Source organism: Elephas maximus, chromosome 1, assembly GCF_024166365.1.
Source record: "Elephas maximus indicus isolate mEleMax1 chromosome 1, mEleMax1 primary haplotype, whole genome shotgun sequence".
Lineage (NCBI taxonomy): Eukaryota > Metazoa > Chordata > Mammalia > Proboscidea > Elephantidae > Elephas > Elephas maximus.
The window spans coordinates 213167387-213193046 of NC_064819.1; the positions used below are offsets into that span (position 1 = coordinate 213167387).

At 39.5% G+C, this 25660-nt stretch overlaps 1 protein-coding gene across 11 annotated transcripts in view; it reads right to left on the bottom strand.

Annotated features, from left to right (window-relative positions):
* HIVEP2 (HIVEP zinc finger 2) overlaps positions 1 to 25660 on the bottom strand; it is a 238237-nt gene that overhangs the window by 59537 nt on the left and 153040 nt on the right. The window contains exon 3 of one of the 11 annotated variants that reach the window (XM_049902429.1): positions 19079 to 19146. The exons of the other annotated variants lie outside the window; for them this stretch is intronic. The gene's annotated coding sequence lies outside the window, so the exon portion shown is untranslated. The remainder of the gene's footprint in view (positions 1 to 19078; positions 19147 to 25660) is intronic. 11 annotated transcript variants of the gene reach the window in all.

Below are 25660 nucleotides of genomic sequence, written 5' to 3' on the forward strand. Positions count from 1 at the left end.
GCACCTCAGTCCCCAAAGTAACATCTTTGCTTTTCAACACTTCAGAGAGGTCTTTAGCAGCAGATTTGCCTGAGGCAACGTGTCTTTTGATTTCTTGACTGCTGCTTCCATGGCTGTTGATTGTGGATCCAAGCACAATGAAATCCTTGACAACTTCAATCTTTTCTCCATTTATCATGATGTTGCTTATTGGTCCAGTTGTGAGCATTTTTGCTTTCTTTATATTGAGGTGTAATCAATACTGAAGGCTGTAGTCTTTGATCTTCATCAGTAAGTGCTTCAAGTCCTCTTCGCTTTCAGCAAGGAAGGTTGTGTTACCTGTGTATCGAAAGATTGGGGTCTTCCTCCATTCCTGATGCCCTATTCTTCTTCATACAATCAAGCTTCTTGGGTTATTTGCTCAGCACACAGATTAAATAAGTATGGTGAAAGGATACAGCCCCGATGCACACCTTTCCTGATTTTAAATCATGAAGTATCCCCTTGTTCTATTTGAATGACTGCCTCTTGGTCTATGTACAGGTTCTTGGTCTATGTACCAAGTAGTGGCCAGTATTGAGGGAAAAAAAAAAAAAGAGGGACAAGAGAGCACAGAGAAGGCAGAGCTGTAGTTAAGAGGTACTAGGATAGCATGAAAAGAACCCTAAATTAAGGCAAGTACCAATGCTCTTTAAAATATTTCGTTAAATTCTCACAATACTCCTGAAATGTAACATTTTTAATGTGGAGAAGGTTAACTAAGACCAAAGGCCACACAGATAATAAATGCCAAACATAGGATTCTAAGCTAATTCTCTTTTACACTAGAATTCTAAATATTTACACTTACCCATGACTCTTCTCCTTCAGGAAACTAATTCAACCTTCTTGATTATGTATCCTTTGGTAAATCACTTAAACTGAGTGGGATGGGTTTGTTAACCTATAAAATGGACCTAATAATTCCTGTCCTGCTACCTTTCTGGGCTATTGTAAGAACTAAGAGAATCCATATGTATGAAAACAGCATTACAATGGAAATCAGTAGATCATTGTAAGATACAGTGTTCATCTATAACCTTTCAGTCACAGTTTTAGAGATATCCCTATCACAGACTTTCTGTGTCATGACTTAAGCTCAAACCTGAAATTTTAATCCTTTCATGGACCCAGGAACTTACCTGGTTTATTCCTATTCATCTTGAAGTCTAAGTATATCCCTCCCCCCTGAAGCTTTCTCTAAGTCCTCCTCCATGATCCCATAGGGCAGACATCCACCACGTGGTCCATCACCCTTTGCCACAGAGATGTACTTGTCCTTAAGACTAGAGTATGAGGTCCTTGGGAGCAGGGATTCTATCTGTTCGTTAATGTACTACTACCTGCTGTAACAAACACAATTCGAAATGCATAACGGCTCTTACACAAGGTTGTTGTTGTTGTACCAGTTGCTGTTGAGTCTGCGCCAATTCATGGCTTCCTGGTCTGGGGCCATTCTCATAACCATAGGTATGCTTGAGTCCATTATTGTGGCTAACGTGCCAATCCATCTCATGGAGGATTTCCATCATTTTCACTGACCCTTTACATTACCAAACATGATATCGTTTTCTAACTATTGGTCTTTCCTGGTGACGTGTCCAAAGTAATACAACCAGAATATTTCTTAGAAGTGTGGACGGCAAGACTTCAACTTGCCCACTTTGGACATGCCATTCACAGTTACAGTCTAAAATGAGTGTCTTCATAGATGGAGGGGCTCCCCTCTAAGAGTAATTTCAGAACCCAGACTCCTTCAAACTTATGGCTTCACCATTTGCAATAAGGATTCAAAGCCACCATGATTATGATTGTTTGTTTTAAGCTGCCAGAAAGGGGGGAGCACAGAGGGTCACACATGGGAAGGCTTTATAAATCACACCTTAAATTTACACACAGCACTCCCACTACTCACTTTCCATTCACTAAACCTTTCGCTGTGGAGTCGATTCTGACCCATAGCAACCCAACAGGACAGTGTAGAACTGCCCCATAGGGTTTCCAAGGAGCGGCTGGTGGATTCAAACTGCCGACCTTTTGATTAGCAGCCAAATGCTTAACCGCTGCACCACCAGGGCTCCCTTCCATTCACTGGAACTCAGTATATGGCTTCATCTAATTGCAAAACGAGTGCTCAGAAAGAACATGACACAGATTTGGTGAACGGCCAGCCAGTCTCTGCTGCACTTATACTAGAAACTTAAAAGGTGCTTCCTGATGTGTGAATGAACCAACTAGTACATACAACTCTTGATCACAGAGTAATGAAGGAGGAAAAATAAGAATACTGTATATAAAGCATGTTCTCAAGTCTAGTTCATTTAATATTACAAATCATTGTTTGCCTTCTTTTTCCTGATGCACTAAAGCCATTTGCAGTCAAGTTGCCTCTGACTCATGGTGATCCCATATGCGTCACTGTAGAATTGTGTTCCAAGAGTTTTCAATGGCTGATTTTTTGTGGGGGAAGTGTATCAACGGGCTTTTCTTGTGAGGCACCTCCGCGTGAACTTGAACCTCCAGCCTTTCAGTTAGCAGCTAAACATATTCATTGTTTGCAACACCCACGGACTCCCCTAACACATCTAGAACCCAATTTTAAGGATAGAAAGCCAAATTGCCAAAAGAAAAAGGGAAAGCAACGTAAGCAAAGCCCCAATGTTCAAAACAATGCCTCATAATGGAATATCACATAGAGAGAAGAATCAGAGGCAAAACATAAAGAAAGGATAGGGAGGACATAATTTTTTTTTTTTTTTTTTTTTTTTTGCTGTGGTTTTGTTTAGAATTTTCCATGTTTATGATATTGAGAGGTAAAGTCCTGCCATGGTTCTCTAGCTAAGCTAGGCTTTACATCATGAAACTCTGATGCTTTAATATCTAAGTGGTTTGAAAATCAGTTGACTTTAAAAACTGATCAAACTAATGGATGAAAAAGACATTAAAAATTTTTTGTGTTAGTCACTAAGTACGCTAAGCATGAACGCGGTTTTTTTTTTTTTTTAAAGGGCATCATATAAAGCTTCGTGGTATGTAAAGTACTTTTTAAAATTCATATTTGATCAGGTGAAGACTCTAGCACATTTGCTATTTACTAAAAGACTCTGTCAAGTGTAAATTTAAGCTCATATTAGAAATTAAGCGCATATGCCCGTATTTCATAGTCACCTGGAAGTTTCAGCTGCTGAAACTGTGTGGTTAAATGCTCCAGCCCTGAGGATCTCTTTACTTCAGTGGAGTTTGCTTCACCACATAAGCTCTCAAAATAGGTTTATTTCGGCTATTTTCCTGACTATATTTTAAAAGCGAAATGACATAGGATTCACAGATGCTGGTGAAATAATTACAGCTGCCTAGGCAAGGCATATAATTAGTGGAAGAAGAGGGTGAAAAAAGACTTCACCTACACTACGTGGGCACAAAGACTCAGGGCTTGCTGTGAAATAACTGCTGTCTGTATCTTTTGCAGATGTAACCAACGTCGGAGGGAAATATATATATATATATTATATGTGTATATATATATATATATTTGAAAGGACCCCTGGTGGCACAGTGGGTACGCGCTTGGGTGCTAACTGAAAGGTTCACAGTTCTAATTCACCAGCAGCAACATGGGATCAGTCTCCTTTTATAAAGACTAACTATTGCTGTCGAGTGAATTCTGATTCATAGTGGCCCTGCAGGACAAGAGTAGAACTGCCCCATACGGTTTGCAAGGCTGTAATCTCTACGGAAGCAGATCTCCAGGTCTTTTCTTCTGCAGAGCAGCTCAAACAGTGGAGCTCTTAACCATTGTACCACCAGCACTCATATGTGTATATATATATATTATCCTTAGGTGTGTCTAGTCAGTTTTGATTCATAGCAAACCTACAGGACACAGCAGAACTGCCCTATAGGGTTTCCAAGGAGCAGCTGATGCATTTGAACTGCAAAACTATATGTACGCGTGTGTGCGTGTGTGTATGTATATATATATATGCTTGTTAGGTGCCATCTAGTCAATTGCAACTTATGGCGACCCCATGTGTGTAGAATAGAACTGCTTCATAACATTTTCAAGGCTGTGACTTTCAGAAGCAGGTTGCCAGGCCTGTCTCCTGAGGCACCTCTGAGTAGGTTCAAACTGCCAACCTTTCAGCTAGTAGTCAAGCACTTACTTAACTGTTCACACCGCACACACACACACACACACGCACGTACACAAGTAACTCAGGACACAAAGAGAAGACACCCTTTCAAAATTCAAAAGAGCAGAGACACCTGCACTGAAAATAAACTCAGTATTTACCTTTACCCCATGGCTGTGCAGTAAAACTCAGGACAGGACAAAAGCAGAAGGGAAAGTAACGAAGTGATTCTTCCCTCCCTATACCCACGGGCCACAATACACTTCCCAAGTCCCAAAGAGGAAATCTCTCTTCTCTGGCTTCTGGTGTATATGGGAGGGTTTGTCCCTGCATGATCCCTGACTTTTCTGGGGTAGGAAGCTGAAATTACCCCGGAAAAGCATGAAATTCTCCCATCTTCATAAAACCTTTGTTGAACTCGTAACGGTTTCAACTTCTAAGCTAAAGAACCCCTTAAACATAAATACCTATTTTCAAAATGCCCTTTAAGGATTTTTTGAAGTCTGCAAGCAAGTTTACAATGATACGGTGTGGCCAACTTCAGTTCAAACTTTAATTACATATAGAAGCACACTGCCAGTTTATTTTCACCCAACCTGTATAAAGTATAATTAGAAGAATTTGCTCATAGCTTAAGCAATCACGCCACAGTTGTAAAGAGCTCAAAGGACTTGTGAATAATTATAAATGAATACTACACATGGTGATGGCCAGGCCAGCCCATTTAATTTCAGATGAAATTACACCACTACTAAAGCAGATTTACTGCCCCACAAAGGTGAGGATTGTGGAAGGTACATAGAACAATAGGGCTCAAGCTCTCCTGATCGAGCTTAATACTAGGGTCAATTTTAGAACAACAACATTCACCATTCAGGTGCCTTCAGAGGCTAAGCAGGTAATGAAACTGTGGAGCTGCTTGGTGAAGACCCCCCAATATTCTACCCCCCCAATATTCCAAGAAGCCTCAGAGAGTATAATGCTAAGAAACCAGTTCCCCTTCCACCCAAGCTAGAAAAACAGAAAAGAGTCAGGAAACTTCCACCCAGAATTTGCCCTTCCTCTTGGTGGAAGAGAGGCACAGAGGGGTCCTACCTTCATTCACTGCTCTGCAGGGCTTACCAATTAGGGCAGAATTTTACTGGAAGATATCTTCTTCCACTTTTCTTCTAGGGAAGGTGCTTACTCAGAAAATAGATGCTTTATGAGTACAGTTTTCAAGAAAATCTGAGAGGTTTCTCCTGACCTAGCTCTACCCTCTCATGAACTCTTTGAGGTGACAACTGAGCTGCCTCCCAACTGCACGTATATTTCATTCACCACCTACAATGGACCAAAGACTTCGGTAGAGACTCGTGAAATACTGATATGCGGAGTGCTCAAGACTTTGCCATTCATTCATTTGTTGTCATTGTTAGGACATACTTATTGAGACATACTATGTGTTAGACATTGTGCTTGGTGCTAGGTACAGAGTGGGGAAACAACAGACATGATGTTTGCCCTAGAGAAGTTCTGCCTCGTGGACATTTGCCTTGAACCCTCCCATCACAGAACAGAACAACTATTCTAGGCTTACATATTATCTTGATACATCTATACATTAAGTGAGGAACCTGAGTAGTGCAAGTGGTTTGTGATCTGCTGCTAATCTAAAGGTTAGTAGTTCAAACCTGCCTGTGGCTCCACAGAAAAAAGCCTGGAGAACTGCTTCAATAAAAATTACAGCCAAGAAAACTGTACTCCATAACACGATAACACATGGGGTCTTTATGAGTCAGAATCAACTAGACAACAGCTATCAGTAACAACAACACATTAACTAACATCCCCATAATAAAAGCAGCATTTAGATCATAGTCAATACCAACACAGGACTTGGAATCGACTCGATGCCAGTGGGTTTGTTTGTTTTTTAGGCACACTGCTCTGTATACATGCCCTCATGCCACTGCACTGTCAGTACAATGCAACACAGCCGATTTTGGAGAAAGAAGGTATGAGATACTCATGTTCTCAAGTGTAGCTTATTTGAGAGACAAAATAATCACATAAAACTAGAAATAACAATATGATTATTTATATATTTCATAAATAAAACCAAATCAGTAGCCAATGAGTCAATTTTGACTTATGGTAACCCCATGTACGTCCGAGAACTCTGTTCCATAGAGTTATCCATAGCTGATCTTTTGTGAGTATATCGCCAGGCGTGTCTTCCAACGTTCCAAGGCACTTCGGGTGGATTCAAACAGCCAACCTTTAAGTTAATAGCCAAGTACTTAACCATTTATGCCACCCATTCCATAAACAAGGTGTTCATAAAATTTATTATTTAAATCACGAAACTTTTGAAAGTAAAAAGGGGAACCATTAATACTTAATACTCAGGCTATCCCTGGCAAGGAGCCCTGGTGGCCCAGTGGTTAAGTGCTCGGCTGCTAACTGAAAAGTTGGCAGTTTAAACGCACCTGCCATGCCATGGGAGAAAGATGTGACAGTCTGCTTCCAAACAGACTGTTGTTGTTGTTAGGTGCCATTGAGTCGGTTCTGACTCATAGAGACCCTATGTACTGCAGAACAAAATGCTGCCTGGTCCTGCACCATCTTCACAATCTTGGCTATGTTTGAGCCCATTATTGCAGCCACTTTGTTAATCCACCCCCATGGAGGGATCTTCCTCTTTTTTGCTGACCCTCTCTACAGGGTCGCTTTGAGTGAGGATTGACTCGACGGCAACAGGTTTGTGTTTTTGTGTTTTTGTCTACCTTACCAAGCATGATGTTCTTCTCCAAGGACTGGTCCCTTCTGGTAATATGTCCCAAGTTCGTAAGATCAAGTCTCATCCTTGCTTCTGAGGGGCACTCTGGCTGTACTTCTTCCAAGATAGATTTGCTTGTTCTTCTGGCAGCCCATATTCAATATTCTTTGCCAACACCGTAATGCAAAGGTGTCTACTCTTCTTTGGTTTTCTTTATTCATTGTCCAGCTTTTGTATGCATATGAGCAGACTGAAAACACCATGGCTGGGTCAGGGGCACCTTAGTCCTCAAAGTAACATCTTTGCTTTTCAACACTTCGAAGAGGTCCTTTGCAGCAGATTTGCCCAATGCAACACATTGTTTGATTTCTGGACTGCTGCTTCCATGGCTGTTGATTGTGGATCCAAGTAAAATCATATCCCTGACAACATCAATCTTTTTTCCATTTATCATGATGTTGCTTATTGGTCAAATTGTGAGGATTTCTGTTTTCTTTATGTTGAGCTATAATCCATGCTGAAGGCTGTAGTCTTTGATCTTTTTCAGTAAGTGCTTCAAGTCCTCTTCACTGTCAGCAAGCAAGGTTTTGTCATCTGTATATCACAAGTTGTTAATGAGTCTTCCACCAATCCTGATGTCTGGTTTTTCTTCATATAGTCCAGCTACTTGGATTATTTGCTCAGCATACAAATTGAATAAGTATGGTGAAAGGATATAACCCTGATGCACACCTTTCCTGATTTTAAACCACACAGTATCCCCTCGTTCTGTTCAAATGACTGCCTCTTGGTCTATGTATAGGTTCCCCATGAGCACAATTAAGTGTTCTGGGATTCCCATTCTTTGCAATGTTATCTACAATTTTTTATGATCCACGCAGTCAAATGCCTTCACACAGGTAAACATCTTCCTGGTATCCTCTGCTTCCAGCCAAGATTCATCTGACATCAACAATGATACTCCTTGTTCCACATCCTCCTCTGAATCTGGCTTGAATTTCTGACAGTTCCCTGTTGATGTCCAGCTGCAGTCATTTTTAAATTATCTCCAGCAAAATTTTACCTATGTGTGATATTAATGATATTGTTCAAAGGCACTGGCAAAAAATAAGGCTCCAGGAATTGACGGAATACCAATTGAGATGTTTCAACAAATAGATGCAGCACTGGAGGTACTCGCCTCACTTGTCTATGCCAAGAAATTTAGAAGAGAGCTGCCTGGCTAATCGACTGGAAGAAATCCATATTTGTGCCCATTCCAAAGAAAGGTGATCCAACAGAATGCAGAAATTATTGAACAATATCATTAATTTCCATAAAGATTACAGCCTTGGAAACACCATGGGCAGTTCTACTCTGTCCTATAGGGTTGCTATGAGCCAAAATCAACTAGACAGCAACAAGTTTGGTTTAATTTTGGTTCCCAACAAACCAAGACATATGATCACCATTTTGATAAGTCACTTTTTTGAAGTGAATTCTATTTTAAAATCATATTTAGTTCCTCCCTCAAAGAAACTGTAGTACCATGAATTGCTTTTATATGGCCTTAGGTTTGCTAAAGACAGTGCCTTCAATGTGTACACATACATTGAATAGTGTAGTATAATAGTCATACAATTTTAATGAATTAAAACTACCCCAGGAGACAAACCCTTTGCTGAAGTAGGAGAGGCTGTAGTACCAGAGGCCAAACTGACTCTTGGGAGAGAGACTGTTCACGTGGTCAGGGAGCCCACGAGTTGAAGGACAGCAGCTGTGAGGTACAAAGGATGTGACCATTGGTCCAAAGCCCATGGGGTGAGGCCTTAGGCAAACTGACAGGGGTAATTAAGGCCAGCTACAAGGAGTCTTCTCACCTTCAGGCTCTTCCCTCATCAAATTAACCCACACGTCACAGCTAGCAGATGAAGCTTCTTAAAGCAAAATCTCTGATCTTATTGTTTTCTTGCTCAAAAACTCCCATTTCCTACCAAGTTTCAAACCCTAGAACCTGCCATTTATGATCCTCCAAAATCTGCCTGCCCAACCTTATCTTCCTCTATGTCTACCATGAGCTCTACCTGGCAGATCTCCCTTGTCACTGACATCATTCATGATTATCAAAACCTACCTAGACACCAGCGCTAGCTCATGTACCAGCTGTTCCATGATGGCTGGTACATAGTAAGTTCTCTGTACATATCTAGTGGATGGATGGGGGATGCATAGATAAATGTCATAATGAGTCCCAGCTGGTAGTGATCTTTCCCTTGTCACTGTGCCATAGTGCACTGCTATTCCACTTAAAAGAATACTGTAGGCTTCCTTCTTTCATAAACCTATGGATACAGTTCTTCTCTCCCTGTTAAATGAGATGCTCTTGAAGGCTAAACTATATTCATTTTTATAGCCTACACAACTCCCAGTAAAAGGTCATTCAAAGAATATGTGCTCAAGACATCAGAAATAAAGCAATATGGCATGTTTGGCTGTAGCACATATGCCTCACGGTCAGCTTAATGCATGTAAGGGATAGATTCCAGGTATCGTTAGTAGATGGACCTGAGTTGGCTTTAACTATCCCAGACAAACGTTAAGTCTCTATTCTGAATTTAACTTTGTCAGGGATAGTCAAGGTCACCACCTCCTACTATTCCTTCACAGCTCAACTCTAGTATCATCTCTTACTTGAAGCCTTCTGAGAAGACTCTTCAACCCTACTCCCCACAAGATGCTGGGTCCATCCTGTTATTGCTCTCTTGGCAGAGTACACACATACTCTTCAGTAACAGGGCCTAGCAAACTGCACTGTAACTGCTGCTCCCCTTGCTTCTTTCTTCAGAAAGGAGTCAGCTTTGTTCATCTCTGTATCCTTCATCCCCAGAACAGGATCTAGCATACAGTAGGCTCTCAATACATGTGTCTTCATAAGTGTTTTATTTTAGAAATACTTAGCTAACATTCAGAAATTTTATTTACTACATGCAATCATCATTACTAAACCCAAGCTATGCTCCAAAATCTCTGAGGGCAGCAGACCTAGCCTGCCCTCAGTCTTGAAAATCAGCTCTGCCTCTTACTAGAAATGTGACCTTGGACAAATCACTTGCCATCTCTGAGCCAATTTCCTCCTGTCTACCACGAGGATCTGCTAACCAAAAGGTCAGCAGTTTGAATCCACCAGGCACTCCTTGGAAACCCTATGGGGCAGTTCTATAGGGTCCTATAGGGTCCCTAGGAGTCGGAACTGACTTGATGGCAATGGGTTTGGTTTTTGGTTTACCATGGGGATAACAATACCTACCCAGCAGGATACTGTGAGGACTAAATGTTATGTAAATAAGGTACCTAACAGGGATCCTGGCATGAAGTTTGCGCTCCATAAATGGTAACAATTATAATTAATATATAGGAGGACAGATAAAAATAAATGTTGATATATTTAATTAAATGAATATATGTAAACTGTTTTAATTTCAGTGATTTAAAAAAAAATCAAACTTAAAAAGTTAATTTAGCAGCCCCACATTGACATAGGAGTCCCTGGGTAGCATAAACAGTTAAGCAATTGACTACTAAGTGAAAGGTTAGAGGTTCGAACCCACCCAGAGACAGCTCAGAAAAAAAGCCCAGCAATCTGTTTCCAAAAGGTCACAACCTTGAAAACCCCATGGAGCACAGACCTACTCTACACCCATAGGATTGCCATAAGCCAGAACTTCATTAAAAACACAAAACAAAACAAACCAGTGGCGAGGAAAGAGGATGTTTTCTTAACATTAAATACTTAAAGTAGGTCAATAAAAGCACTCCATATCAGGAACTGTTCATCAATCTCCATGCCTCCCAAACATTAAATATGTAAGTGGCACATACGTATGTCATACTGAGAAAAACCAAAGTGGAAATGTGTTTCTGACAGTCTCCAAAGAAAAGAATCTAGTGCCTAGCTTCCTGTGTAAACAAATGTCATCACCTTCAAAGAGCAGTACATCAGGAAATTCTCTGGAACACATAGATGTTTTCTTGACGTGTGGGGTGGGATGGGGCAGGAGAAATAAAGAGAGAGAGACGGATCTGGCAGCATTCCATCACAGAATGAGCTCAGAGGCACTAGAAGACACAGTATTAAAAATGCAACGCATGTAAATACTGTTCCATTGCAGATGCAGAGACGTCAGTGAAAGCAAAATGATCGCTTAAGATCAATTTAAGAAACCTGGCTCCTTACCAACAGGAGTTTAAGTAGGTGGATTTGTCCAAACCACGCTATTTGCATCTTCTAAACCCTATCATTTTGTAAAATGGCTAAAATTTCGTACGTGTCACAAGTCTTTCCCCTCCTTCCCCTGACACACAATGTGGCTGCTTTTAAGAATAAAGAGAAACAAAGAGCCATTATTTTTAAAGTCTCACAAATTCGCAACCAAATTTCAATTACACAACTTTAAGTATTTAAAAATGGATCAATGGTTTAGAAAAGATACAGCCAACGATACCTTGCATCATGATATGAAATATTCTGTAAAGCATTCTTTCAACATGGATTACGCAGACCGCTCTATGTTAGATGTGTACATTAAATTAAATCCTTTGTTTAAAAATTATTCTAACAGCATCTTGAATTCAAAAGGTAATGAATCTTAAATAAATATGGAAATATTTGGCCCTGACACCACCTTGGATTAAGATGGGATAACAAGAGCCAGATTTACTCTCCTGCCTGAAAACAATTAAAAAAGTGGACAACATATATGAAACAAAGGGTCTCAAGATACTGGACACCTGGCAACAAAGGACAGTGATCCCTGAGAAAAGGAAAAGAAATGAGGTGAGCCCCCCATTTGCCCCGGCTTACTGCCTAGAGAAAGTTTTCAGCCACTGGCACAAGAAGGAGAAACTCAGGAGGAAACCAGTTGTCTCCTAGAGTTGAGGCCATGGGGATAGAAGTCCATCGAAGATAAGGTGGCTAGAGATCATAGGGCAAAGCACAAGACAGGAAAGTGCTGCGTGGGGAGAACTAGGGAGATTTCAAGTCAAGTATTCAGTTGAATACTGATCAGCACATACATAAGAGGAAACTACCAATGACCAGGGGAAGAGCCACTTGAAGGTGTTAGAGCAGGCAGCGCCCAGTGCTCACAAAGGACCTAGAATAATGCCTGTCCGCAACACCTGAAAGGAAATTTCATAAATTATGAGGCACTGGTTAGAGTATTAAGAAGGCTCTTGTCTTGATAGTGGAGAAAGAATAACCCTATTTTTTTTTTTTTTTTAAACACTGTCCTGGTCCTACCTAATAAAGCTTAAAAACAGGATCCAAAAGGATCAAACAGGTTTCCAAGAATCTCAACGATGTCCCACAACTAAGCTCAAGAATACTTTTAGGACTACGAAAGTGTCTAGAGCCCAACAAGGTAAAATTCTTGCATCCATCCAAAATTACAAGACATATAAAGAAGCAGGATAATATGACCCACAATTAGGAGAAAAATTAGTCAATCAAAACTGACCCAGAAATGATGCAGGTAACAGAACTAGTAGAAAAGGACATTAACACAGTTACTTTAACTGTATTGCATACGTTCAACAAGCTAGAGTAAAAAATGAGCATGTTGAGTAGCAGAAACATGGAAGACATTAAAAAAAAAGACCCAAATTGAAATACTAGAGATGAAAACCTCAAAATCTGAGGTGGAAAATTCACTGGATGGCAAGTTAGTCATTAAAGGCAGCTTAGATACTACAGAAGAAAAGATTAGTGCACTTGAACACATAGCAAAAGAGGCTATTCAAAATGCAAGAGAGAGACAAAATACATGGCCTACTCAAAGTCCACAATTAAAAAGTGTGTTAAAGTTCAATGAGGTCAGGTGTCCTGAGGCTGAAACAAAACTCACTACGTAGTTGAAGATCAACTTAACACTGTAAAGAAGGTTTATTTTTCTACTAATAAAAGAAATCCATCCAGAATGCCAGGATGCTCCCTAGAAGCAAGGATGGCAAGACCGAGTCTCACATATTTTGGACATGTTGTGCAGGAGGGATCAGCCCCTGAAGAACATCGTGCTTGGTAAAGTACAGGGTCAGCAGAAAAGAGGAAGACCCTCAACAAGATGGCTTGACACAGTGGTTGCAACAATGGGCTCAAGCATAACAACGATTATAAGGATGGCGCGGGACCAGGCAGTGTTTTGTTCTGTGGTACACAGAGCTGCTATGAGTCAGAACCGACTCGATGGCATCTAACAACAACAACAATAAAAGCATATGACTTTACAGAAACAGCTCACTATAAATCTTTCTAATGATGGTTATACACAATTTATAATACTTTTATCATTGGTAGGTATTATAAATTGTGTATAACCATCATTAGAAAGATTTATTGGTAAATGAGGACTAACAAAACTTACAAAAAACTCTTCAGTTTTTAGATAGTTTGGCTTTTCTGTCTGTCTATCTGTAATAATGAAAGCCCATGGTCTTTTTTCTGATCTAGTTTTTAACTGGTCCATTTTCTGAATCCACTTCTTTTCTAGTAGCTGTTGTTCAGTCTCCTGGATTCTAGAAAATAAAATTCACACTCAAGATTTTTCTACCATCTGCACATGGATGACACCCAGATTTAATAGTCTTTCCTTAAATTTGCCCCATTAGTGTTGTAAGAAATGATACACTGTTAAATCATTTAAATTCAGTAATTTATAAACCACAAGATATTTAAATTTGGATGCCTCGTGATCAATTCAGCTTTTTAAAAATAGAGCATATATTCAGTTTCTCTTAAAAAATCTTTCCTTTATCACCTTATTGAATACCTACCAAGACTATGTTGGTCACTGAAAATATAATTATTCATCATTATATTTCCAGTGACCAACACAGACCTGCTAGATACTTAATTCTCAAAGACTTTACAGTCTAGGGTCAGATAAGTGAAAAGTATTTTGATACCATATATGTGGTCAAGTGTGGACAAAACACTGTTGCAGCAGAAATAAGAAGGGGGCTAACTGTGCTGGGGTGGGGGTGAAGGAGAGGATGAGTAAAATTGAAAATGAGACGATCTTTATGTCTTGAAGTATGTGTGGAAATTCACCTAATGGAGAAACTGGAAAAGGACATTACAGAGAGAGGAAGTAGCAACTGCAAATGCACAGAAGCATGGAATAATTAAGATTTGGGTATTACTGAAGTGTAAGTTACATGGGAATAATAATGAAATGAGAGAAATGAAGTAGGAATTGAAAAGTGGGTCCACATAATAAAGTACCTTGCATAACATGGTAAGGATTTTGAATTTTATAAGAAAGCAACAGGAAGCCATTAAAAGTTGGGCAACGGTTAGATTTAAGAAAGACAGCTTTGGAAGCAGTTTGAAGATCTTACCAGACATAGATGAAATCTTAAGGTAAGGACACCAGTCAAGAGTCAATTGCAACAGTCCTGGGAGATGTGATGAGAAATTGGATGGGTCACATTTACAAGAAAACTGATTAAAGAGATATTTAGGAAGAAGAATGAACAGAATTTGGAAATTGGCCATGTGTGTCCATGTGGCATGAGGGTGAGGAATGAGTGAAGGATGATTCCAGGATTCTAGCCGAGATGACTATGAGGCTGGTGGAACTTTTTGACTATGAGGCTGGTGGAACTTTTACTGGAAAGATAAGGAGGAAAATATATGATTTGTGGAAAAGATATGATTTTGAACACATTAAATTTGAAAGTTTACTTGGGCTATTTAAGCAGAGATAACTAATAGATACTTGGATACATGGAAATAGAAAACTAGGGCGTCTGCTACGGAACAGTAGTAGAAGAATGAAAGAGAACAAGCGTACTCAGTTCTTGTAAATTGTGTAGAGTAAAAAGAGAAGCGAACAAGCCCTCTGACACCACTCTGTGCATGGCAACATTTAATGAGCTGATGGAGGAACATAGGCTGAAAAGGAGTTGCTGGAGAAAGTGTAGAGAAGGAGACAATGGCATCCAAAAAACCAAAGGAGGAGAATATTTCAAGGAGGAGAAAGTGTCAAATGCAACAGAAAAGTCTCATCAAATGAGAAATAAAAAATGTCCCATGGAGTTGCCAATTAAATTGATGCTTTTCACATGAAGAACTGAGGTGTTGAAACCAGATTCTTATCACATAAAAAAAAATAGGAGGCAGAAAATAAGACATCACTAATATAGATTAATCTTTAAAAATTTTAGAGATGGGAGGCCTAGTCAACAGGTTACATTAATAATAATTGTGATGATATTAAATAATTATGGGAAAACCACTCTGTCAGGCACTGTACTAAACATTTTACATACATTGTCAAGTTTAATTGTAGAAAATTTAGATGACTCAAAAACAATCTTTCTCTAACTCCAAATTCCCATAATATTGCTAGTCTTCTAAACAAAATATCTAATTTATCTGTACTGTAATAATAAGGACTGTGTCTTCTTTTGTCACACATAGTGAAGTTTCAGGGACATAGTAAAAACGTGGTTATCTTTAAAATTCATTAAAAATGTATTTGAGTACTTTCTGTATACATAACTTTGTGTTATACAACAGATAGTATTTTTTTATACTATCTGATTCTCCTCAAGTTTGGAAGTCCACTGAAGAGACAAGACATTCAGGTAAAGAGTTAAATTACAACTTTAAACATAAATTAAGTGCCGCTACATTTATAATAGTACTATATGAGCACAGTAGAAGAGAGATTGCTATGAGCGAGTGTTGTGAAAGAAATATTTATGCAGCTGGTAGAAGTTAAATAAGGGCTTGAAAACTCTGACAAGCAGAGACAAGGCTTTCCAGGAGGCGGAAATGCCTGAGCAAAAAAATGGTTGTGCATCTCATGAGAGGAGTTTACGACCAATAATTTATTAAGCAAAATCTTCAACCCTATTTTGTTCTTTGCCCCCAAATTTAGCCCATTTCCAACATGTAATTTTTTCCTTTCCTTATATATTCTAAATTCCTCTCTTTATCTGCATCTCACAGGCACAAGCCTCTCTGTTCATATTCCATGTCAACCATGACAACCTCCTCATCACTCAACTCAACACCTCTAGCCCCTCTATGGATCCTTAGTTCTATTTCTGAAGTATTTTCCATTGACCTGGCCCCATTGCGTATCTCCTCATCTAGTACTCTACTCATGATTTCCTAGTACTCCGTATATTACAACTCCTCCCCATTTGTCAAAGACCTTCCCCAGACCACCAGATACCATATCCTGCCGCCTTCATTCTTCTTTCTCCATTCTAACTCACTGCTGTTTTTCCCACACAAATTTGTTCTAAGACCTCCTGCAGCCAAGTATATGTTTCCTTTTTCTAAGACTTTCCTGGCTCAAAGTCAGTCTTTGTGCTCTAGGATCTAAATCATAGCTTACTGGTTGGATACCATTAATCATGTTCAGAAAGAACAGGGCTTACTGCTGCTGGGTTGCTGAAGTACTAAGACAATCTGGTTCAATGTAAATTTTTTATTTAAGTTGCCCATAAAATCGTTTGTACAGCTGGTATAGAGAAAGAGAGAGAAAGAAATGGGAGTTGAAGAATGACAGGTCCTTGAGGACAGGCCCTATTTTGTTCAACTCAAGTTGAGTAGCATTAGCAAGGGCATGTGAGAATTTAAGAAGCAATCTGAAGAAAGGCAGATATGTATGTCCTTCAAACTATCTTTTAACCTCAAATTCTAAAACTTAAAATACAAACTAAGGCTTGTTGTTGTTAGGTATTGTCAAGTTGGTTCTGATTCACAGCAACACTATGTACATGTACAACTAAGGCTTGGCGAGCCCACGTTTTCCTGAGACTCAGATATTAGGGCAATATATTTTAGAAATTTAATAGTTTCTTTTTTTTCTTTTTAGTGTGAATCACTTGCTGATTAATCTGACTGAAACTCCAGTCAAAATACAGTGGTTCTGGTTCAGAATATTCTAGAGAGCCCTGGTGGTACAGTGGTTAAGAGTGTGACTGCTAGCCAGAAGGTTGGCAGTTTGAATCTACCAGCTGCTCCCTGGAAGCCCTGAGGGGCAGTTCTACTCTGTCCGATACGGTTGCTATGAGTTGGAATTGACTCGATGGCAACGAGTCCGGTTTGGTTTTGGTTTATAACCAAAGGTAGAAAAGACATACTTTTAGTTCTAGACTCTGTTCTCCCACTAAATTTCACTTTGATTGTAAACTGGCAATTTGACCTCTGTTTTGAGCTGACAGTTTCTAGGTTCTGTTGAGTCAGTTCCCACTCACAGTGATCCTAAGTACAATAGAACGAAACACTGCCTGGTCCTGCACCATTCCCACAATCATTGCTATGTTTGAGCCCGCTGCGTCAATTTATCTCATTGTGGGTTTTCCTCTTCTTCACTGACCCTCTACTTTACCAAGTATGATGTCCTTCTCCAGAGACTGGTCTCTCCTGACAACATGTCCAAAGTAGGTGAGATGAAGTCTCATCATCCTTGCTTCTAAGGTACATCCTGACTGTACGTCTTCCAAGACAGATATGTTGATTTTTCTGGCAGTCTGTGACATATTCAATATTCTTCACCAACACCATAATTAAAATGCATCAACTGTTCTTTGGTCTTCCCTATTCATTGAGCTGACTAGTGGTAACATAAATTCATTGCACTGACTAATATCACATAAATACAATAAATACATAAATACAATCTAATAACAATTATAAGCCCAAATCCAAATTATTTCATCTCAAATAAACACTAGACTATTACTATATAATAAACAGGAAATGCCTACAACCATCGTGCTAGACCCAGCATGTATAGAATAAGCAAAACATTACTAATAAAGATAAAAGATCCTCCAGGCTCACACCTTGAGATAGCACTGAATGATAACACAATTTTAAGAGCAAGGAAATTTATAAAGCAATATAAGAAGGCAAACAGGAAAGTGGGGGAAAAAAAATCTGCCTTGCGGAGTTGCAAAAGGATGTACAAGAAAAGTGGCATTTAAAGTAGATCTCAAAAGGGGAAGGAAGAAAAGCAGAGCAGAGGTGTGTATCAAACATGGGCTATTTGCCAGACACCTTATATATGTTATCATATGTTATCTTACTGTTGCTACCAGTTTAGAAATAGTGACACTGAGGCAGAACACTAAAGCAACTTGCTAGAAGGTGGCGCAGGTGGCTTCAAACCTAGTTTTGAGAGTTCTGGTAGTAGATAAGCTCCCTCCCAAGGTCAAGTAAGTGTTCGCCCAGGGAAACAGGGAAGGAATTACTATTGCCACAGTTAAATTCCCTCTTAGAAAATCTTTACTTGGAACGAATTAACACTTCATAGCTGGAGCTATAATTTTCTATCTCCCCATAAAAATAGTTTCCCTTTTTAAGCTTTTAAAACCAAATCTTAGGAAAAATGCCTGAGGTCTAAGATCACTTAAGCCATTTGTGAAACTTCCAGATTGTATGCAAAACGTATCTGTGTGCCTTTTTTCAGGGGGAAAGGCTCAGGAGACTTTCATCAGAGTCCTAAATGGGCCTAGAAACACTCCTCTGTACCCCCCAAAAAGGCAAAGAACCACTGGCTTACTGATTCCTTAGGCTTTTTAATATTTTTTTCCGAAAAGGAAAAACTGTATAATTTAGTTTGATATACAAGGAACCAAATTTCATATATAATAGGGAAGAATATTAATATACCCCATTAATAATGTAACAATGTGATAATGAGACACCGAAAGGACCCTTTCCCATGTTTCTAATTACTCAGGATGCGCATAGTGAAAGGATCATTTAGAAAGCTAATTTCCTTTTCATCATGCTTGTTAAGTGTTTACTTTAATTCACATCCTGTGTGACCCTATGGGAAAAACTGTAACTAATACTGGGGAAAATCCCATAGGGTCGCACAGGATGTGAACGGGGCCTGTATTAGCTACCTTCGCCTTGAAAAATCAAACGAGATAGGTGAGTTTCACTTTCTGTTTGTCATAAGTTCCACTTTCTGGTTCCCAAAGTTTAGGTCCACAGCATATCCATGTGTCCAAAATGGAAGCTGAATAAAACTCCAAAATCCTCACTCTCTTTTTAAGGGGCGATTTCTCTGTCTCCTACAGCAAAATGCAGAAAATGCAACTCTGTAGAGCGAATCGCGGAGAGCCCCGCCGAGCGAGCGCTCCGAGTGCTCCTCCATACCTGTGCGCACAGCCGGCTCAGCTGTCGTTTTCCATTTCCTGTGGAGAACACACATCATACCACTTCCCCTATAGAAAAAAGAAAGCAGCCCAACTTAATTGCTGATGGAAACACTGTCATACTTTCCACTGGCCAAGCTTGAAACCATTACTGATCTAACCTTCATTAATTTTTCCACAACAATTTGCAGAAATGTCAGGAAGCAGCTGCACAAGGACTGATTAATTATTCTTATCAGGGCTACTCCGCCAGGATATATATACACACATGGATCTCTGTGTGTGTTTTTCCTTATTTAAAAATAAAATTGGGAATTTTTCTGTTGTGTTTGGTATTGGCGGTGAAGCACCTTATTCTGAAATACTCCAATCTATTTTTGACATCTTCCAATGGTCCAAACCTTTTCTACCTGGAGGAGACTCCGTAAAGTTTGGAACAGCAACCACGAAGGAAAAGATTGTTTCCTGCCGATTACTCAGTTATATCTGTTAAAACAGACGTTAGCAAATGCAAGTCTTACATAGCAACACTGCATTTATTAGTCAATCACAGAAGCTGAAGTTTCCTTTCCAAACGTGAATTAGGAAATCAAACACCCTTTTTCTAAATTTTTTTTTACTGTTGCTTCTCTCCCTCATCATTTTAGTTTGCGCTATACCATCTGTCTCAACCTATCAAATAATGTTCTGTGTATGCTTGGCACAAATAAATGGAACAGTACACCTCATAACCCTAAGTATGCAACCACTGAGAATCTATTAAACTGGTACAAAACAGAATCCAGCCATCTGGGGATGACTGGTTATAGCAAGCTTAGCTTCTCAGCCAGCACTGGGAGTTGCAGACTTTTAACTAGTTGGCAAACCATCAACTAGTGTTCAAGAAGAGAAACACTAACAAACATTTTTTTTCTCAAAACACAAGAATTCAGATGTAACTTTTCTAAGATGTAGTAGTTGCCAATGTTGCTGACGAGAAGACTTCAAAAAGCAAAGATCAAGCCAAGGTACTGTTATGTCCTCGAAATAGAGACGAAGTTAATTCAAATCGAGCATTTTTGCAGCACTACTCAACTTTTTGGGTTTGAACATGTTTTTCCTTCTCCATATTGCCTGAATATGCACAAACAAGGGATTAAAACCGAACAGACTTTGAACCAAATGACACAGTACCTTTCAGAGACAACTCTGATAGACAGGGGAAAGTTCCTCCCAAGACTACATCAAAATAATCCAAAGGCTACCTTCATCTCAGATACAAGGATTCCTAGTCCAGCCCCAAACCGAAGTAAAAGAGACCGGACAACTGAGGTGTAAGACACAGACGTAGTAACTGAACATGTAGCACAGCGGCCCAGGGCATGGACTCTGGAGTGAGAATACCTGCTTTCAAATTCCATCTCTACTACTTACTAAAAAAAAAACTACTTACTAGATACCTAAATAACATCAGGCAAATTACCTGACTTCTGGGGCTTAGTTTTCTCATCCACAAAATGGAGATAATATTAATATTGTTAGAATTGTCAAGAGAATTATACAGTGTTTGCAAATGGTACTAAGAAACAAACTGTAAATGTTGACTATTCATTCTGTATTTTTCTATTGCTATTTCGGGCACTAAAAAAACCAAACCCATTGCCATCAAGTTGATTCCGACTCATAGTGACTCTATAGGACAGAGCAGAACTGCCCCACAGGTTTTCCAAGGCTGTAAATCTTTATGGAAGCAGACTGCCACGTATTTCTCCCACAGAGTGGATGGTGGGTTCCAACCACTCATCTTTTGGTTAGCAGCTGAGTGCTTAACCACTGTACCACCAGGACTCCTATTTCAGGCACACCTTAGTCTAAAATTGAGGAGGAAACAATCTAACAAAAGTTCCTAAATTACTTTAGGACAGCCCACTGGGTTGGATGAAAAATTTCCCCACAGTATGAGGATACCCATATTGCCTAGAGTTCACTCAATAAAACAGGGTCCAGCAATGAAGGTTAACTCTCTTTATGGTAAACCCTCAGGGCAACATGCCTTGTGGTGTTGTGAGCAAGTACTGCTGGAGCTGACCATACCTCACCATCCACCTGGCCACTGCCTCCGCAGAGGGGAGGTGGGGGAAGGTGACCACGAGCCAGGGAACTGCAAACAAAGAAGAGGTTCTCTCAACTCCATCATGCTGACTCAGCCTTCACTGTCACCAAAAGGGGTGCTGGATAAGATAAAGGAGCTCATTCCCTTGGCACTCAGATCTGAACTGAGGTGTCAGGAGGCCACACAATGCAGGAAGGGCACCACTTTTAATTCCTGCTCCACTGTGTGACCTGAAGTAACTCATGGTCTCCAGGGCCTTGCTCCTCTGCAGTAAAAAATATGGAGCATCCTCAAGATCAGAACTCACTCTTCCTACCACCATGACCCCCTTCTGCAGTCTGATGAAGCCTGTGGGTTCCTTCTTAGCGTGCTGTTTTAAGCTACATGAAATACATAGGATTACAAAGAAAACTAATTATAATGAAATACAGTTATCTCAAAACAAAAAGAAAATGACAGGAAAATATGTGACTCTTTGTTAATAATTGGAAACAAGATACAGCATTGGTCTAACAGCCACCATAATTTTGAATAGTCATAAAAAAAAAAAAGATATTTCAGTATGTCAGCCACAACAGTAGTGATATGAAAATATCTGTGGTTCCTATTGATGACACAGCCACAGATACACTAAAACTACTGTCACTTTTTGCCGACATTAATAATTGAAGGGAGTGCTAAATTTTAGTTAGGGGTTAGTGAAATCAAAGTTATAATTTTTTTCTCAACCAGATTCTCAGATCCTCTGAATTCTATCCATTCATGACTAAGATCCCTAATCCAGGTAAATACTGTTGTTGTTGCCGGTTGCTGCTGAGTTCATTCTGACTCACAGCGGCCCCATGTGTGTCAGAGTAAAACTGCTCCATAGGATTTTCTTCGCTGTAATCTTAATGGAAGGAGATCACCAGGCCTTTTCTTCCGTGATACTGCGGGGTGGGTTGGAGCCACCAATTGTTAGGTTAGCGGTTGAGTGTAAACTGTTTGCACCACCTAGGGACTTTTAGGTAAATAATAAATTCCTTTATGATTCCAGTGTTAGAGGATCAATGATTAAATTGTGTTCTTGGCTCCCTCCACAGAGGACATTCACAAGGGGGAAATAAAGATATCTGGACCCTTTCCAAAAGTGTAACATTTACAGGATAGAAGTATCTTTCCCCACCCCAAACCAAACCAAACCTCTTGCCTTCTGAGTCGATTCCAGCTCAAAACAACCCTATAGGACAGAGCAGAACTGCCCCATGGGGTTTCCAAGGAGCACCTGGCAGATTCAAATTGCTGACCTTTTGGTTAGTAGCCGTAGCTCTTAACCACTACACCACCAGAGTTTCCACAGGGCCTCTAGTCCCTTTGAAAAGTCCCAACCAAACTATTTTTGGGATTCCATCAAGGGAGATTTACAAGAGCCCACAGGCCTTCTGCCAGCCAGTTTCAACGCCAGCCGCCATTTCTGCCTTCCTGCACCAGCTCCCCCTAGTGTCCTGAGGAAGTAGTGACTGCATCTGCACATGGTGCTAGGAGAGAGAATAGTTAATGCGGCTTCCACAGCCAGTACAGCACACAGGTCCAGGAAAGAGGGGCTCCGGCCCTGGGCCACATGCTTTAGAAAACCCCACATATCACAAAAACCAGTTTCCAACAAGTCAACTCTGACTCAGGGTGACCACACGTGTGTCAGAGTAGAACTGTGGTCCATGGAGTTTTTGATGGCTGATTGTTTTGGAAGTAGATCACCAGGCCTTTCTTCTGAGGCTCCTCTGGGTGGACACGAACCTCCAACCATTAAGTTAGCAGCGGAGCACATTAACCATAGGCACCACCCAGGGACTCTATCACGTATCACAAACACATACAAAATGCATTTATTAAAAAATACATGGTCAGCTTTGTCACTGACATCCAGATGATTTTTAACCCTAAACAGCCTAGCTCCTGGCTGCTCCTGTTGAGGTCCCAAGGAAATACTTCTCCACGTCTTGCCCATCTCTTTGTTCCAATCAAAAAGTGACTAAGTTAGAACGCCCTGAAGGTTTGTAGGTTTGTGGACACTGCAAACTGTTGAGTTAGCCACTATTTTAATTAGCAAGGAATATTTGAGAGTCATAATGAAAAGACATAGTAACTAGTCAACCATTCTTCTCAGACAGCATAAATGCAATACGTGCTTCTATAACAATAGGTGGTAATCCCAAGCATTCCTTTTCTTGCTTCTCTAAGTGTTCCCACCAGTGGATCTACTGTTATTAGCAAACTAGTACCGTCATTGGAACAACTGCACACGGCACCTGAGGAACATTTGTGCTTAAACAGTTCTTATTATTCATAAATTTGTGAAGATGTAAATTGCATGAAGCATGATACTAATTCTTTACATTAACATCTAAATGGCATTGAACTCTAAACCTGTAAATCGTTTTACTTTTATAAAAATGTTTAATAGCATTTAATTAAATTTCAAAAAAAAAATACATTGAAAAGTTTCAGATTTACTTAATTAATTTCGGTTTTAAAAATCTTTTATTCATCCATTAAAATATGTATTTGCCTTTTAATTTCAATATGTAATTTTGGATACCTTAGAAGAAAAATAACTTATAAAAAGGCTTAATTTTTTGAATTTTTACACTGAGCTATGATTTTTTCATGAAAATAGATTGATATTCTGTGTACTCTGAATAAAATCACATTTTCTTTGAAAATCTTCTAGGCCATAGAGAATGCATATAAATTGAGATCTTGATTTATGTAGCTTCTTTTTTGGAGCTCAAAAATTGAAAATGCTGAGGAAAAAAAAGCAACGGAAAATCTAAAAACAGTCAGTCTGCTTAAATCTTTAAAGCTGGAAACAATGAAAGTAAGCAGACTTTTGTCAAGCACGACCTATATAAAATCCACTAACAGAACATTACAAATTATTTATTTAATGAAGATTTAATTACTGTTTGAAATAACAAAATGGAGCCCAAAAATTACTCTCATCAAATCCACAACTGGAACTTGTCAGATGAAATTCCTGGGGCTTCATATTCTTTACAAATAAAGATTTAATCACTGGTCAAATTAATAAGGATGTGTGTGGGCTAAACCCCACAAGTATTGGGTGGCAATAGCCCTTTCCCCAGTTGTATGTTCTTAAGCCCCTCCCCCCCCAAAAGCTTGCTTTATAATCAGTTCTTTGCCCAAGACAGTCATGAAAGCAGTTCATCTGGTTTTTGCCCCCACCATTACTCCATTCTCACAAAGTTTATCACAAAAACCCTGCAACCATGTAACACAATAGCTCAAATCCAGTCCAAGGAGCTAAGGAGGCAATTGCTATTCCCTTCATTGTCCATCTTGGAAATCCTCTGCCCTACCTCAGCCAGTTACAAAACCAGAGCTGAATGTAGTGAGTGATAACACACACTCACTGGATTCAGCTATGGGAATGAAAGAGGAGAGAGTTCTGCAAATGGAGTCTGATAAATTCCATAATTCACAGACAGAACCATTTACTAGGTTTACCTCTTTTCCATTTTTATTGTCTTCTCCTTGACTCCAAGGCTCTTGGCTGCCATGGGCTCCCCACCTCCACACCACTTGCGCCTTTCCTTACCAGACTTATTAAAATTAAGGCCTAGTAGGAGGAAGAATGGCGGCAGAGGCCAAAGAGAATTAAGCGGGCCTCAAAAAGAGCCCTTTCACATTTTTGTTCATTGTACGGTTCTTACACCTGAAGGATAAATCTCATAACAATTTTCTTTTTTTGGTCAACAACTTACATGAGCGCAGAGAATGTTTCGAATAGGGTTGTCTCTTTCACACTTGGAAATTTAGAGGAACGATATTTCCTAAATATCTGGGTTAAAAGACTGACTCTCATAACAATCCATATCAATTTTGGGTTGAAAATCTGTTTGGAGTCTGGGTTTTCATATTTTAGACCAAGAAAGAATTTCAGAGGTCTTGAAGATCGATACTGAAATTGTTTTGTTGTTATTTTTTAATACACCACAAAAATCAAGGGAGCGGGTGGTAAAATAGGAGCAAGTTGAGTTACTTGCCTTATGTCTGTAAACTATTCTACGAGATCTAGGGCAATAACCCCGGTTTCCTGACATTTCCACCAATGGTCTTTCAAATTCCAGTTAACCACTACCCTTCCCTCACCACACACACAGTTAACTACTCCTGTAATGTTTATTTGTTGCCATGTAATGTAGATATTATTCAGTTAGGAAATCAGTTATCCAAACGTTTGGTCATGTTAGGAAATAAACTTAGAAGCCATTGGGTTATCAAGGGTCATCTTTCATATAAGTCATTTTGCAAATTATTACAAACCCAAACAAGTCTAAATTTAATGAAGTTATAGAAATTATACAGAACATTCTAAACGTAATTCTCTAAGACATCTAAGCAAGCATTTCAGTAATAATGTTATCATGAGCCAAAAGATTTAAAAACGTGTTCTTTCGAAAATGTTAACTAATTGCATCTGTTCTGAAA